The sequence below is a fragment of the Leptodactylus fuscus genome, chromosome 3 (genome assembly GCF_031893055.1).
Source record: "Leptodactylus fuscus isolate aLepFus1 chromosome 3, aLepFus1.hap2, whole genome shotgun sequence".
Classification (NCBI taxonomy): Eukaryota; Metazoa; Chordata; class Amphibia; order Anura; family Leptodactylidae; genus Leptodactylus; species Leptodactylus fuscus.
Genome location: NC_134267.1, coordinates 232,437,174 through 232,453,491, shown reverse-complemented (window position 1 = coordinate 232,453,491; position 16,318 = coordinate 232,437,174). Strand labels below are relative to the sequence as shown.

The following is a 16,318-nucleotide window of genomic DNA, read 5'->3' as shown; positions in this document are numbered from 1 at the left end:
CTAAATGACTCCTGAAGTCTATAGTAATTGTTGGGTCCTTCCAATAGATGGGACATACCTGTCCAACACTTGGATATTCCCTAAGTATCTCGTGTGGTAAAACCCTTTAAATAACAACAACCTAATCGTATTATATGTAATAGCGTAAAACAAACCTCACCTGTAACCTCCAGCCCTTAGGACTCCATTACCAGTAGGCGATGTTTATGCTTTTGACTTTATGTAACCAGAATGGAAAATTATACTTGTGGGAAAACATAGGAGAGGTTGAAGTCCTGTTACGCTGTGTATATATATATATATGTGTGAAATACGCCATTGTTTACCCAGTGTTGTTTATATAGTGTAAGCTTACATAGCTACAAGGAAAGAAAACTACTGATCAGCCAGTCCTAACTTGAGAATTAGACCATCCAGAAGTAGACAAAGACCACCAGGGGTTAGTTACATCACCATTATGAAGAACTTGCTCTAGCACCACCTATTGGAGGTTTGCCCCTTTTAGATCAATGCCTGGTTTTCTTGAAATCTAGTAACATAATTTAAGAATAACATGAAGCCAGATTAGGAAGATGAACCCAACCACAGACAGCTGTTTCAATGTGATTGCCTCTCACCAGAAAGTTGGTTGGCTGGTTGAGAGGTCAAGGACGTGGGTCAGAAGAGGTGCTATGTCTCATAGGGAGACGTCACCACCTTGAGGCGTTCAGAGTCCTTCTTTCTGTTTGGATGGAGGTATTTTGACTTGGCTTTATTCCCAGATTATGCTGCTCGGGTTTAAGAAAACCAAGCATTGGTCTATAGGGAAATAACTTCTAAAAGGTGGCGCTAGAGAAAGTTCTCTTTTTCCACCAAGGAGGACTTATTTGCATATTTCTTTCCAAGAATTCTAAGTCTAGGTTCACACTATCACTGATGTCCACCCCAGGGTTTAAACTCCAGGGAAACTGGACAGGGGACTAACAGCAAGCAGACCTCGCAATGGTGAAAACTGAATATAATAGATATGGTTACAATAGAGTAGGTATGTGTGGACAGAACTAGGACAGAAGGACCAACCTTAGGTACATAACCCTTCCCCAACGCTTTTCATAGTATGCAGAGGGAAGATGCCCCCTAGGTCCTAGGGTGTGCCGTCCCTATACACCAGTCCTGGTGCTGAGGCATCCACCCCGTAGGAGTTCTGAGATAATAGGACCTGTCATAGTGATAGCTGGTCGCTCTTCTGTGGGCTCTTGTGTCCTTGCATCAGCTGCTGTCATGGTTTCCTCATCATTACTAATATATACAATATATATATATATATATATATATATATATATATATGTATATACCTTTATGGGGCACTGCATTAGTTGAGATGCAAATTGTATAGCAGACTGCAGCTCCAGCACACCGTGTCCCTCCTAGGCAAAAATACTTTGCTGTGCTGGTCATGATAACCCGGCCAGAAATAGGACAGCGACTGTCAGCAAAGCATCGCCTCCTGGGCAGCGGAGGTTTTTTTTATAATACTGAAGAATCCTTTGTAACAAATAGGAGGCACATGGAGCGGCGGCATGACCCACCATGGATTAGTATTACAGGCCTCTACAAGGGGTACACGTGCTCTGTGGATATTAGGGGGTTCCAATATTATGTAGGTAAAACAACTTTCTAGTGTACTCCGTCTTATGTTTCGATGTTCCTCCTTCAATAGGCCCTCACATCCCTTTAACCACTTTCTTTCTCCTCTTCCATTATCCAGATTCCTCCATTTTTCTAGTTTTTTAGAAACATCACTAACCATACAGTACACTACATTATGACTGGGGTTGAGCAGATCTTGAGAGCTCAGCTCCTGCTTTAACGCTGCGGCCCAGCTTTCGTGTGACGTCATCGCGCCTACAACTATGTGAATGGAGTGAGAGAGCGGAGAGAGGAGCGTCGGGGGAGCGATGGAAGGTGAGTGTAAGTGTATGTTTTGTATTAAATATTAAAATTAAATATTAAAATATTAAAAAACAGTGCTGCGGAATATGTTGGCGCTATATAAATAAAATGTATTATTATTATATATTAAAATGGAACATAATGAAGGGGGCCCATGAAACTGGGGGGCAAATGAACGGGAGGGGGGGAACGGCATGACACTGGGGAAGATGAAGGGCGTGGGGAGAGAACGGCATGAAACTGGGGACAGAGATGGAGGGGGCCCAATGAAACTGGGGGGCAAATGAAGGGGAGGGGGGGGGAACGGCATGACACTGGGGCAGATGGGGGGGGTGGAACAGCATGACACTGGGGCAGAGACGGGGGACATGAAACTGTGGGCAGATGAAGGGGAGGGGGAGAACGGCATGACACTGGGGCAGATGGGGGGGGTGGAACAGCATGACACTGGGGCAGATGGGGGGGTGGAACAGCATGACACTGGGGCAGAGACAGGGGACATGAAACTGTGGGCAGATGAAGGGTGTATATGAAACTGGGGGAGAGATGGAGGGGGGCATATAATTTACGGGTGACTGTAGGAGGTTTATACTGTGTGGGAGCACATGAAAAATGAATAAGAATGGGCGGAGTCAACATAAAAGTGAGTGGGGCTAAATTTGCCGCGGCGCGCTGCACATTTTGCCCCACTTTCTACTCTTTAAAAATTGGGAGGTATGGCGTTGGTGACGCCACACTCCTGCGTGACGTCACTCGCTTCATCTGCGACGCACAGTGTCTCGACTCCCCCGCCTCCTTTACAAGGGGGCCCACTGAAGCTCTGTTGCCCAAGGGCCCATAAAAACCTGTAGCTGGCCCTGGGAACTAATGTGAGACCTTGATCCCGCCTAAAAAGATCGGGATCGGAATTCCGATCACGATTGTGAAATTTGCTCGATCGCCGATCGGAATCCGATCTTTTTCGATCCCGATCGCTCAACCCTAATGTTAGCTTTTCCCACAATGATTGCCCAGTAGCCAAGCATTATGTGAGCTAACATGAGATCGGAATTCCGATCGCGATCGTGAAATTTGTTCAATCGCCGATTGGAATCCGATCTTTTCCGATCCTGATCGCTCAACCCTAATTATTACCATACAATACACTATACTACATGACCAGTACCAAATAACCATAGTTCTATACAGTGCAAACCTAAGCTCGGAACGCATCCTCTTCTTATAGACTTGTCCCTACAAACAACAGGGCGTCTCAAAAAATTAACCTTTGTCATTGCCAAATATTATGTTGCAGCCAATGGTACCACTAATGGGTTCTCCTCCTCTACTTGGCCCGGGAACAACTGCAACTCTTCCAGTTCTGCCCTCGATTGTGAAGGGTTAACACGATAGACATCTGCAGTAATAAGAGCACGTTGCGATGTCTTATTTGTCCCAAGCTAAAAGCCATGTCTGTGCGATCAGGTTACGACGTCCTAAGAGAGAACCTGGAGTGAAGACCCCGGACTGTCTTTTATATTTTAGTACAAAATGGAAATCTCAGTCCATTATCAGATCCCCGCTCGGTAGAAGTCATCCTGTCTGGACTCGATGCTTCACAGCGTGTGGGAATCCTGTGCGCACAATGCGGGGAAGAGACGTGGGAGTATCAGGATTCCTTTGAAACGTGACATAGATACAAACAGCCCATTAGGTACGAGCACCATTCACACGGGAGATACTTTGTGGAGCGATTCATGCGGATGACAAGGAAATTACTATTGTCAATCTTAGGATACACACCCCAAAATATTGTCATGTTGTAAGGTGTGGGGCCCGGATCGTGTATGGAAATGTGGTGGGAAGATGGAGGAAGACTTCTACTGGATTGTGCTGACATCAGGAACTAAAGGACCCCATACACATTAGATGTGATTTCGGTAGGCTTGGCTGTTTGTCTGATGTATGCGTGGGGATCCCAACTCACCCAACTCGACCCAAGATTGGCCATGATGGATCTCATAATGGACAGGAGTTAAGACCCCACCAAGGTGCCCGATACCATGTTATTCTTCCACACCTGGAGGAGTCCTTGAAGAATATGAAGAGCTATGTATAAGATGATGCATAAAAGGTCTTAGAGGGCAAGGTTCCTCCAGTTTGCTGAGTATTCGAATATCTCCATTAATGGATACTCCTTAAGGGATGTGCGTATACTTATAGAGGACCTTTATGTTCTTGGAGATGGGTGGTATTATATACTGCTAGAAAGATGGCAGTTTTGCTACTGGGGTCTTCTTCCTGAAGAAGTCCTCGCTTCATTTGACCATTGAGGCATGGCCTAAGGAAAGGAAACAGGATGTTCCCCGAATTCAGCGCACCGTCAGCTTTGCCACTATTCACCCGGGAGCCAGAGATATTGGTATCGTTAGTTTCGGCACCACTACCCCTCCACTTTCAGAAACAATGGCCTCACATCTTCACTGGGCTGTGAGGAACACCCCTGCCCCTGACAGTAAGGCTCGCCCTTCTGACAGTGGAAGTGTATCAGAGCTGAAAATAATGGGTTGAGTGATTGGGATCGGATTCCGATTTTTTCCCACGGGATCGAGGTCGGAGGTTATTTCCCACAATGCTTGGCTACTGGCCAATCATTGTGGGAAAAGCTTTTTTTTAACACTTTCCTCCTTGATCAAATATGTATATCCCAACAACCCTTTAAATCAAATCAAATAAGCTTTATTGGCACGTCCGAATGGATATTTGGCATTGCCAAAGCTAGTAAAGTGGGGGGGGGGGGGGGTTGGAGTCGAGGAGGAGAGTATGGGGTAAGGGGGTGGGGGGGTGGCTGATTTGGGGTATAACAGTCCATGGAGTCTCAACTTCCTCTTAGTTGGTGACCGCTATATGGGGAGGTGGGGTGGGGCAGCTGGACACGTATTGGGCAGCGATCTCCACAGTGGCCTCTTCTTCTCCCAGTAGGATGTAGAGTTTCCTCTTCTCGTCTGCAGATATGAAGTCTGGGATGTGGGCAGAGAGTCTTTGGTAGTAGTCGGCCCTCACAGCTGAGTATTTGGTGCAGTGTAGCAGGAAATGGACCTTATCTTCCAGGGCCCCCTGGTCACAGTGCTGGCACAGTCTGTTCTCCCGTGGCTTGTACGTCTGCCTGTATCGCCCCGTCTCTATCTCTAGGTTGTGGGCGCTCAGTCTGTACCGGTTCAGGGTCTGTCTGTGTTTGGGGTGGGGTATTCTCTCCAGGTAGGTGGCCATGGTGTAGTCTCTTTGCAATGACTGGTACACGGTGAGTTTCTTGGAGTTATTTATTGCGCTTCTCCATTCCTTTATTCCTCTAGGAGTTCATATTGGGAACTTTAGGGTGTTGTCATGAAGCCTGGCCCCGATACAATGACTATATGGTAGTTGGGCTCCGTATAGTACAGAAGAGGTACTACAAGACACAGCAATCTAGAGTCATCAGATCTTCCTGTTTACCCAGCGATGAAGCCGTTTGTCCAAGACCAAATATTGGTTCGTCATATCATCAAAGCCGGGATATTTGCTGGAGGTGTGAAGCCTCCATGACGTCCGCCCCCGATCAATAGGCCATAGTCAGTGTGTGTACTGTGCCGTGCGCTATGTTTTACCTCTTCAGTCCCCTTTGGGCGTGTAATGGTCATGAATAAGAAAACTAGTGTGCGGCTTCCATGGAAACAAGTGCAGTAAAGGGACATAATGAAACATTCTTCCTGGCGGTTCGCAATTACGCGGAATACGGAGAAACTCGTTTAGCAGACGCATTGTTACTCCATGAATCAATCTGCACCTGTCTGGTGGGGCGGCGAAAAAATCTATTGTGTAGGTGACTGCAGTCTATTGTCCTCTGTTATTGGCCACTTTAGGCTTGGAAAGTCTCGTGTAAGTCGGAGCCTGAGAAAGTTATGAGACAGACCTGACGGCCCAGTGGATTGTCACCCAGCTTTCCCAGGAACAGATATGGACCTGCTTCTGGCTCCATCCAATGCCTGTTATGATGTTGGTGGATACTGTGAACAATTGGTGAAGGTGTCCGATGTCTGACCTCATTCCCCTTCTAATATCGAAGACCTATCCTAAGCATTGGAAATCAATATTGGGACTGGACAATCCCTTTAAGGGGGAATTCATCCCCGTTCTCCATAACCCGTTCACGCAACACTAGTTTATCAATAGATTAAGAAAAATGGATCTACTCCAGACCATTGAGGCTCCATACTTTACCCCTACATACGCTCTTTATTTGGCATGGCCTTGCCTCATGATACCGGCCCCTGAGTTTTGACCCCCTTTAAGTGGCATGACCTTGCATCACGATTCTGGTCCTATACCCTTTGAAGTACCAATGCTTTGCCTTATGACGCCAGCCTCTGAAGTCGTAGACCAGTCTATTGCCATCATCCAGTACAATAGCCCTTTCTCGAGGGGTATCCAGGTCCATAGCTGGCCCATAGCTGGTCCATAGCTGGCCCATAGCAGGCCCATAGCTGTAATGGGTACAGTCACTGCATTCATACACGGACCCTAAAACCTAACCCTTTGGTTGGGCAAAGGATCTCTTTGCTCTACACAGGGCCACCAATGCACCAACATTTCCGAATAGTGTGGCCACGCCACCTTCTAAACCTCACCAAGCCCCTTTGGGCAAGGCCATTCCCCGTTTCGTGAACCATGGGCACAACGTGTGCTGGTCTCAACCGTTTTTTGGACATGATTTGCGCATCCAGGAGGTCAACTGTTTGGTTTTTTTGGGAGCATCCTGGACATTCTAGAAAAGTTGGGAAATGTGCAAGTTTGGTGGCCCTATCGAGGATGTCACCCGAAAATTGTCAAGGGCCCAGGCCCATGGGAGGCCCAGGCTCATCTGTGGACTCGACCCACCAGCTATAAAGAATGGGTCTTACCAGTGGCATAACTACTGCCATAGCAGCGGTGGCCAGGGCCCGGGACATTAGGGGCCCAGTGACAGCCACTACCGCTGCTATCATTATATTTGGGGGTCTTTTCGGACCCCGAGTATAATGATTGGCGGCCCGGGAGAGGTAAGGGAACGTAAAAAACACTGTTACTTACCTCTCCACGAACCTGCCAGGCCTCCTTCCTAGTTGACTGACGTCTCTGATGTCACATGAACCCGGCCTGCGTCCCAGGTCATGTGATGTCTGACGTCATTGATGAGGGACGGCAGCGGAGAAGACAGCGTAGGAGCCGGGGGACAGGTAAGTAAGAGTAATTTTTTAAATGTTTTTCTTCCCCTGGGTCTCCGATTATTATTCTCTGGGTTCTGAAAAGACCCCAGAGTATAATAATTGTTTATGGGTGTCCACTATGGGCTATAATACTATGTGCAGGGGCCACTATGGGGGATAATACTGAGTGCAGGGGCCACTATTGGGGATAATACTGTGTGCAGGGGCCACTATGGGGCATAATAGAACGCGCAGGAATGCGTAGGAGGGGGTCGGTCGAGGTCTTCGGTGTCGGTTGGGGGGGTGGCCATGTCAAAAGTTCGCCACGGGGCCCCGCCATTCCTAGTTACGCCACTGGCTCTTACCCTCTGTAAATATATATATATATATATATATATATATATATATATATATATATATATATGTCTAGTTAGAATTCTGTTCCTCTGGTACCTTAGGCCCACTAAAGGGTCCCCGATTATGTGCCCATATTGGGCCATGCCACCCTCTGTGTGTAAATTCTCCATGGCGCATTACGTGGGCATAGGTTGACTTTGGAGATACCATGGTGCATCGGGAGAGGGGGAATATGGAGGCACCTCTAGGCCCATGACCCTTGTGCCAGGTGAAAGCAATGCCCCTATACTATCTGGAGTAGTCATGTTATTACCCTGCCAGGACATGAATCCGCCTCCAGTCTTCTCTGACGTATTTATTATTCCAGACAGATGTTAATCCTTTGATCTTTCAGGTGATTAAATTGTTATTTTAATTGGAGAAATTAAAAGGTTTTAATCCCGCAAAATTGTGATGATTGACAGATCCTTAAGATACACTAACCTGTCCTGGTACCTCATAACAAGCACCAACCTGAACCAAGAGACGCCCAGTAGGAAATGAGAAAATTTCTACCAGGATATTGAATTTTAGTGCCTGTCTCTTTAAGGTCCAAAAATTCCCAGGACAAAAACACCTTTGTTGTGAGCAGTTTGATAGATATAATAAGAATCTCCAAGTCTTCAAAGCAAATCGGCAGCCCTTATAGATGTTAGTAACGCTGAATGGAAAACGTATATTTACTAGAGATGAGCGAACACTCTTCTATCGAATATCAGGCCATTCGAGGTATTCGATTCCAATCGAATACTACGAGGCAAACCAACTAAAAATTCGATTCCCCTCCCACCTTCCCTGGCGCTTTTTTTGCACCAATAACTGTGCAGGGGAGGTGGGACAGGAATTACGACAATGCAGGCATCGAAAAAAAATCTGAAAAAGTAATTGGCTGCTGAAATCAGGTGACCTCCAATTTATACGAATGGTGGATTTAACATTCATTTAATTTGAGACTGTGAACTATGTGACTGTGAGACAGGGACAGATGTACAGGCAGGGTTAGCTAGGGATTACCTTTATTTAGGGGGGAATGTTACTCACCCAGCTCTTTGGGTTCTATCCGGTCGGGATCCCTGTCAGCTTGCGATATTCGGGAGCTGACTTTTTCCCATAGGAATGCATTGACCAGCGTTGATTGGCCGAATGCCATACAGAGTACAGCATTCGGCCAATCAATGCTGGTTCTGCCAGAGGAGGCGGAGTCTAAGATCGGACCAGAATGGAGACTGCTGTGGACCAATCTTAGACTCTGCCTCCTCCAGCAGAACCAGCGTTGATTGGCCGAATGCTGTACTCTGTATAGCATTCAGCCAATCAACGCTGGTCAATGCATTCCTATGCCGAGATGTAGCAGAGTTGGCCGTGCACTCAGCTCAGCTACACCGGAGATCGAGTTCAGCACACGGCCAGCTCTGCTACACCAGAGATGAAGCAGAGCTGGCCGTGCGCTGAGCTCTGCTACACTAGAGATGTAGCAGAGCTGAGTGTGCGCTGAACCCTGCTGCACACTCAGCTCTGCTGCATTAGAGATGTAGGAGAGCTGAGTGTGCACTGAGCCCTGCTGCACACTCAGATCTGCTGCATCTCAGATGTAGCCGAGCTGAGTATGTGCTGAACCCTGCTGCACACTCAGCTCTGCTACATCTCTGATGTAACAGTGCTGGCCGTGTGCTCAGCTCGGCTGCATCTCCGGAGTAGACGAGCTGAGCGCACGGCCAGCTCTGCTTCATCTCCGGTATAGCAGTGCTGGCCGTGCACTCAGCTCGGCTGCATCTCCGGAGTAGTCGAGCTGAGAACACGGCCAGCTCTGCTTCATCTCCGGAGTAGCAGTGCAGGCCGTGCGCTCAGCTCGGCTGCATCTCCGGTGTGGCCGAGCGCACAGCCATCTCCGCTATATCTCGGCATAGGAATGCATTGACCAGCGTTGATTGGCCAAATGCCATACAGAGTACAGCATTCGGCCAATCAACGCTGGTTCTGCCAGAGGAGGCGGAGTCTAAGATCGGTCCACAGCAGTCTCCATTCTGGTCCAATCTTAGACTCCACTTCCTCACAGACGAGCCTCTGTCAGAACCAGCATTGATTGGCCGAATGCTGTACTCTGTATGGCATTCGGCCAATCAACGCTGGTCAATGCATTCCTATGGGAAAAAGTCAGCTCGCGCATATCGCAAGCTGACAGGGATCCCGACGTAATACAGTGACTTGGGCTTGTTAGATGCCCCCAAACATGCTTCCCCTGCTGTCCCAGTTGCATTCCAGAAGTGTTGGCATCATTTCCTGGGGTGTCATAGTGGACTTGGTGACTCTCCTGAGTCGAAAGGTGGGATCCCCTGAAACGAAGCATTTTTTCCCCATAGACTAGAATGGTGTTCGTATAGTTAAATATTAATGGTTCCTTATGTCCCCATAAAGTATAATGGCCCCTTATCAACAGCATTATAGCCTCTTTATGCCTCCATATAATGGCCCCCTTATGCCCCATATGTTGGCCCCATACAGTACAATGCCCCATATAATGGCCCCCTTATGCCCCATATGTTGACCCCATACAGTACAATGCCCCATATAATGGCCCCCTTATGCCCCATATGTTGGCCCCATACAGTACAATGCCCCATATAATGGCCCCTTATGCTTCCCCTCTACCCCTTCTTTACAATGATTCACAGGGAGTGAGTTCTCAGTGCAGATTTCCTTCTCACTTACCGCTCTTAGCCCCTCGGACCCCCGCCCCTTCCCTACTCCGGCACTGGCACACTTAAGGAAAAGGCGGGGGGTCCAAGGAGCTGAAAGTGAGAGTGAAATCTGCATTTACAGCTCAGCAGTGCCATGAGCGCATCCATTTGTACTGATAGACGCAGAAACTGAGTGGGCGCCTGCACGGGTGTTGGCTCCAGCTCAGGTGATATCACCTAATAATAGTATAATAAGTAATCCTAAGTAATGAAACATAATAAACAATGTAACAATAATAAATGTATCAGTAATAAGGATCATAAATAGCCTAATAACAAGAACAGGCAGCAGATAATACAATCCTAATAGCATCCAGCCCCGGACAGAGGCCTCATTGTCCCCACCACTTCCCCATAGAGTTCCCTCATCTTCCTCGGGTAGCCTGGGAAAACTCCTTGCACAATTTCTACCCTGGTCGCTTCTCCAGGAGCTCAATGCCCTGAACACAAAGACCCCGAGAGCAGAGAGAAATTCTCCATGTATTCATAAAGCCTCTCAATATGAGGGTCTTTATTATTGTCCCCCCAGGGCTTCGCGCCGAGGCCTGCACTTCATACCTCCTGACTGTAGGGTATCCGCTATTAACATGTAAATAATGTGCTGAGAACTATTATACTGCCCCGGCCCATAGGGACCCCCCCGACAGCGGGAACAAATCCAGAATTCCTAAGGGAAATATTAGAAATACTTTGGGCTGGGGAGACCATCGGAAAAACTGCGGGGATATTCACGAGGGTGATGTGTATGTAGGACAGAATGGGACCCATGGAAAGAATAAAGTGGACCCCTGTTGGGTACTGGTTAGTTTTGATAGTCCCCCCTCCCCCTCCATCGTGCTAAGTTTGTGGGGAATAGGGTCAAAGGTCTTGCCACCCAGTAGTAACCTGTGTTCCACCCTATTTCTACCTCTATGATATATATGTATCCTATTATATTATATGCAGAATGTCAAGGTACTGAGGCATGGGGTAGTTGGTGGGATAACTTTACTCTATACTTGTACCTTTCGGGAAGGGGCCAGATTACAGCATGGACAAGAGGGACTATTGCCTTAGGACTTGCACCATCAGGGGCTATTGCCTTAGGACTTGCACTATCAGGGGCTATTGCCTTAGGACTTGCACTATCAGGGGCTATTGCCTTAGGACTTGCACCATCGGGGACTATTGCCCTAGCACTTGCACCATCAGGGACTATTGCCCTAGGACTTGCACCATCAAGGACTTTTGCTTTAGGACTTGCACCATCAGGGGATATTGCTTTAGGACTATTGCACTAGGACTGCCCCATTCCATACACATGCGAGCAAGGTGCAAAAAAAAGTTAATTGATAAAATCCCCCTTATATGTGTGTTTGCCCTATGGCGCTGTTATAGACAGGTGTATCAGGCAGGCACTATATAGAACTTTACTTTGTACTGGGGGTTTATCATGAGCAACTACCCCCAGCCCAGCAGTCTACTATATGTATCTCAGCCTTCCATGTGCGATACTGACCCATAGAATCACATTCAAGTGATATTACATGAGTATATATATATATATATATATATATATATATATATATATATATTTTATATCATCTCAATGTACAGGAATAGTGATACACTGTATCTGAGCTCACCAGGTATCCTATGTACTGAGACATTGCTAGTAATAGTGGCTGCTGCCAGTAGAGGGCAGCGTCACCCTCTTGTAAGGCGGACTGAAGAAGCAGCAATGGGGGAAGGTGGGCCTGTGACATTGGGCTCTATAGGCAATAAATGGGCACTGAATGGAAACTGGAACATTTTGGTTGTACATGAGCACGGTATAGAGACTAAGTGTCATCCACTTTGCTCTTTGAGTTTCCATTTCTTGCCTCTATGTGAGCATGGTCTGAGTGTCTGGACACAGAATAGCACTATATGGATATAATGTGTCACCTATAATATGGGACTCTGGCCAATATAGTATACACTATGTAGCTAAGCCATGTATGGCAGTGTATTGCTAGTATGTGGCACTATGTAGGTAGTATAGGGCACTCTCTGAGCTCCATATGTGCCATGTACCCCACTGTTCATCCAGGTTGCCCCTCACATGTCGGCCCTTCTCTCTTCTCAGAATTTAGGGAGTTGTGCACATCACATGTCTATAAGTGAATAGGAGATGGGCTGTAGATAATATCACATGGTTCCTCTGGTCTCCTATGGCTTCCTCTATCGTGTTTCTATTATTTGGGGTTGGTGCTATGCGTCCCCCTCACTCTGCAGGATGCATTTAGAATATTTGATGACCATTGCAGATACATCCCCATATCTAATGTCAAGTGCAAGACCTAAGACTGAGCCTGGAGGTGAAAGACTGCGGCGACTGTGGTGTATACACTGATATAGGTGCCGCCACCTCCTATCATAATACATTATAGAAGTCATATATACAATATATACAGGAGGCCAAGATAAACAGAAGAGCCGCTCGCTGCATGTACATACCCAAATATACATGTAACATGGGAGAGAGAGGAAGGAAGTATAGACAACCGGAGAGAATAGACAACCGGAGAGTATAGACAACCAGAGAGAATAGACAACTGGAGAGTATAGACAACAGGAGAGTATAGACAACTGGAGAGTATAGACAACCGGAGAGAATAGACAACTGGAGAGTATAGACAACCGGAGAGAGTAGACAACTGGAGAGTATAGACAACCGGAGAGAATAGACAACCGGAGAGAATAGACAACCGGAGAGTATAGACAACTGGAGAGAATAGACAACCGGAGAGTATAGACAACCGGAGAGAATAGACAACCGGAGAGTATAGACAACCGGAGAGAATAGACAACCGGAGAGAATAGACAACAGGAGAATATAGACAACCGGAGAGAATAGACAACTGGAGAGTATAGACAACCGGAGAGAGTAGACAACTGGAGAGTATAGACAACCGAGAGAATAGACAACCGGAGAGAATAGACAACTGGAGAGTATAGACAACCGGAGAGAATAGACAACTGGAGAGTATAGACAACCGGAGAGAGTAGACAACTGGAGAGTATAGACAACCGAGAGAATAGACAACCGGAGAGAATAGACAACTGGAGAGTATAGACAACCGGAGAGTATAGACAACTGGAGAGTATAGACAACCGGAGAGAATAGACAACTGGAGAGTATAGACAACCGGAGAGAGTAGACAACTGGAGAGTATAGACAACCGAGAGAATAGACAACCGGAGAGAATAGACAACCGGAGAGAATAGACAGAGTATAGACAACCGGAGAGTATAGACAACCGGAGAGAATAGACAACCGGAGAGTATAGACAACCGGAGAGAATAGACAACCGGAGAGAATAGACAACTGGAGAGTATAGACAACAGGAGAGTATAGACAACCGGAGAGAATAGACAACCGGAGAGTATAGACAACTGGAGAGAATAGACAACCGGAGAGTATAGACAACCGGAGAGAATAGACAACTGGAGAGTATAGACAACCGGAGAGTATAGACAACCAGAGAGTATAGACAACCGGAGAGTATAGACAACCGGAGAGTATAGACAACCAGAGAGTATAGACAGAGTATAGACAACCAGAGACTATAGACAACCAGAGAGTATAGACATCTGGTGAGTATATTCAGAGTATAGACAACCAGAAAGTATAGACAGAGTATAGACAACCAGAGAGTATAGACAACCAGAGAGTATAGACAACCAGAGAGTATAGACAGAGTATAGACAACCAGAGAGTATAGACAACCAGAGGGTATGGACAGAGTATAGACAACCAGAGAGTATAGACAACTGGAGAGTATAGACAACTGGAGAGTATAGACAACCGGAGAGTATAGACAACCGGAGAGTATAGACAACTGGAGAGTATAGACAATCAGAGAACATAGACAGAGTATAGACAACCGGAGAGTATAGACAACCGGAGAGTATAGACAACTGGAGAGTATAGACAACCGGAGAGTATAGACAACCGGAGAGTATAGACAACTGGAGAGTATAGACAATTGGAGAGCATAGACAGAGTATAGACAACCAGAGAGTATAGACAACCGGAGAGAATAGACAACTGGAGAGTATAGACAATCGGAGAGTATAGACAATCGGAGCGTATAGACAACTGGAGAGTATAGACAACCGGAGTGTATAGACAACTGGAGAGTATAGACAATTGGAGCGTATAGATAACTGGAGAGTATAGACAACCAGAGAGAATGGGTGACCAGAGAGTATAAACGACTAGAGAGTATAGACAACCAAAACTATAGCCGACCAAATGTGAAACCTGCATATATAATGTATACACTGAGAAGAAGATTCTCCAATTATATTTTATCTATCAATCCATCCATTATCTATCTATCTATCTATCTATCTATCTATCTATCTATCTATCTATCTCATGCTTATCTATGCATCCATTTTCTTTCTATTAATCGTCATTTCTTTCTTTCCATTATCTATATGTCTATCTCATATCTATCTAGTGATATATCTGCCTATTCATTCATTCATTCATTCATTCATCCATCTATCTTATCTGCTAGCTATCTAAATCTATCATATTATGTACCTCTATCCTTTGCATATCTATCTCCTATCTATCTATCTATCTATCTATCTATCTATCTATCTATCTCCTATCTATCTATCTATCTATCTATCTATCTATCTCCTATCTATCTATCTATCTATCTATCTATCTATCTATCTATCTATCTATCTATCATCTCCTATCTATCTATCTCCTATCTATCTATCTATCTATCTATCTATCTATCTATCTATCTATCTATCTATCTATCATCTCCTATCTATCTATCTATCTCCTATCTATCTATCTATCATCTTTCTATCTTTCTTAGATGATATAACTAAGCCATCTGCCTCATATTGCACAGACATCCAGCACTTATTATCTAAGATCTATAAGAACAATCTCTGCAGATGACGGAAAGTTCTCCGAGTCTTTCTATATTAAAATTGTATAACTAGAAAACTGCAAAACAATGGACCCCTCCACAGTAATATAACATGTGGCAGAGCTGAGTTTGTTATCTCTTATGTTAATATACTAGCTGTCTCCTCTTTGATGTACAGGGTAGAGTTGTGTGACAAGCTCAGCTCTGCTACACGCCTGTCCTAGTATTAGAGGGCAGTGAGTGAAGGAATCTCTTACCGCCTGAGCCTGCAGCCTCTCCTGACAGAGTCCTAGGAGCCGGGGAGATCCTATAAGTGTCTGACACCTCCTTCTGACTACAGTCACTCCCCTATAGTCAGCGCAGACACTTGGGTGACAGTCGGAGTGACTGCAGATCAGCGTCTCGAGTACTAATTATGGAGATGACTTTAGTGCTGAAGGCGTCTTAGTAATGGTGACCATACTGGAAAGTTACCTTCTATATATATGTATATGGGATCATTATATTCCAGCGAAACTAGAGTCCTGACCAGCAGTATACACAACTCGCCTACATATCAGTGCATACAGACTGTCAGTAAGGATTCTAGGAAAGCTGAGTGACAACCCTTGTAGCAAATCCAACGATGGCTCAAGAGATGGCACCCAGCTTTCCCAGGATCAGATACCATTATAGAATGACTGAATGAGGTGCTGAATAGTTTTTATTAGGGGACACCTCAGACAGGGCTCTGTACCCAACCTAAGGACACGGTTACAGATCTGTTTACTGGCCATATCCAAAAACACGGCAGTCAACTACATCAAATCCAGTGCCCAATTGGGATTCCTTAGACCCACCAGATAAAATCATTCTGTGGTCCACCCTACAGCAACCCCTATCTATCTATCTATCTATCTATCTATCTATCTATCTATCTCCTATCTATCTATCTATCTATCTATCTATCTATCTATCTATTATCTATCTATCTATCTATCTATCTATCTCCTATCTATCTATCTATCTATCTATCTATCTCCTATCTATCTATCTATCTATCTATCTATCTATCTATCTATCTTCTATCTATCTATCTATCTATCTATCTATCTCCTATCTATCTATCTATCTATCTATCTCCTAT

The 16,318-nt window shown here is 45.7% G+C and overlaps 1 protein-coding gene across 2 annotated transcripts in view; it reads right to left on the bottom strand.

Annotated features, from left to right (window-relative positions):
- Positions 1–16,318, bottom strand: part of FAM167A (family with sequence similarity 167 member A) — a 40,829-nt gene that overhangs the window by 18,065 nt on the left and 6,446 nt on the right. The window contains exon 1 of one of the 2 annotated variants that reach the window (XM_075269322.1): positions 15,450–15,468. The exons of the other annotated variant lie outside the window; for it this stretch is intronic. The gene's annotated coding sequence lies outside the window, so the exon portion shown is untranslated. Of the gene's footprint in view, positions 1–15,449; positions 15,469–16,318 lie in introns of those variants that run through there. 2 annotated transcript variants of the gene reach the window in all.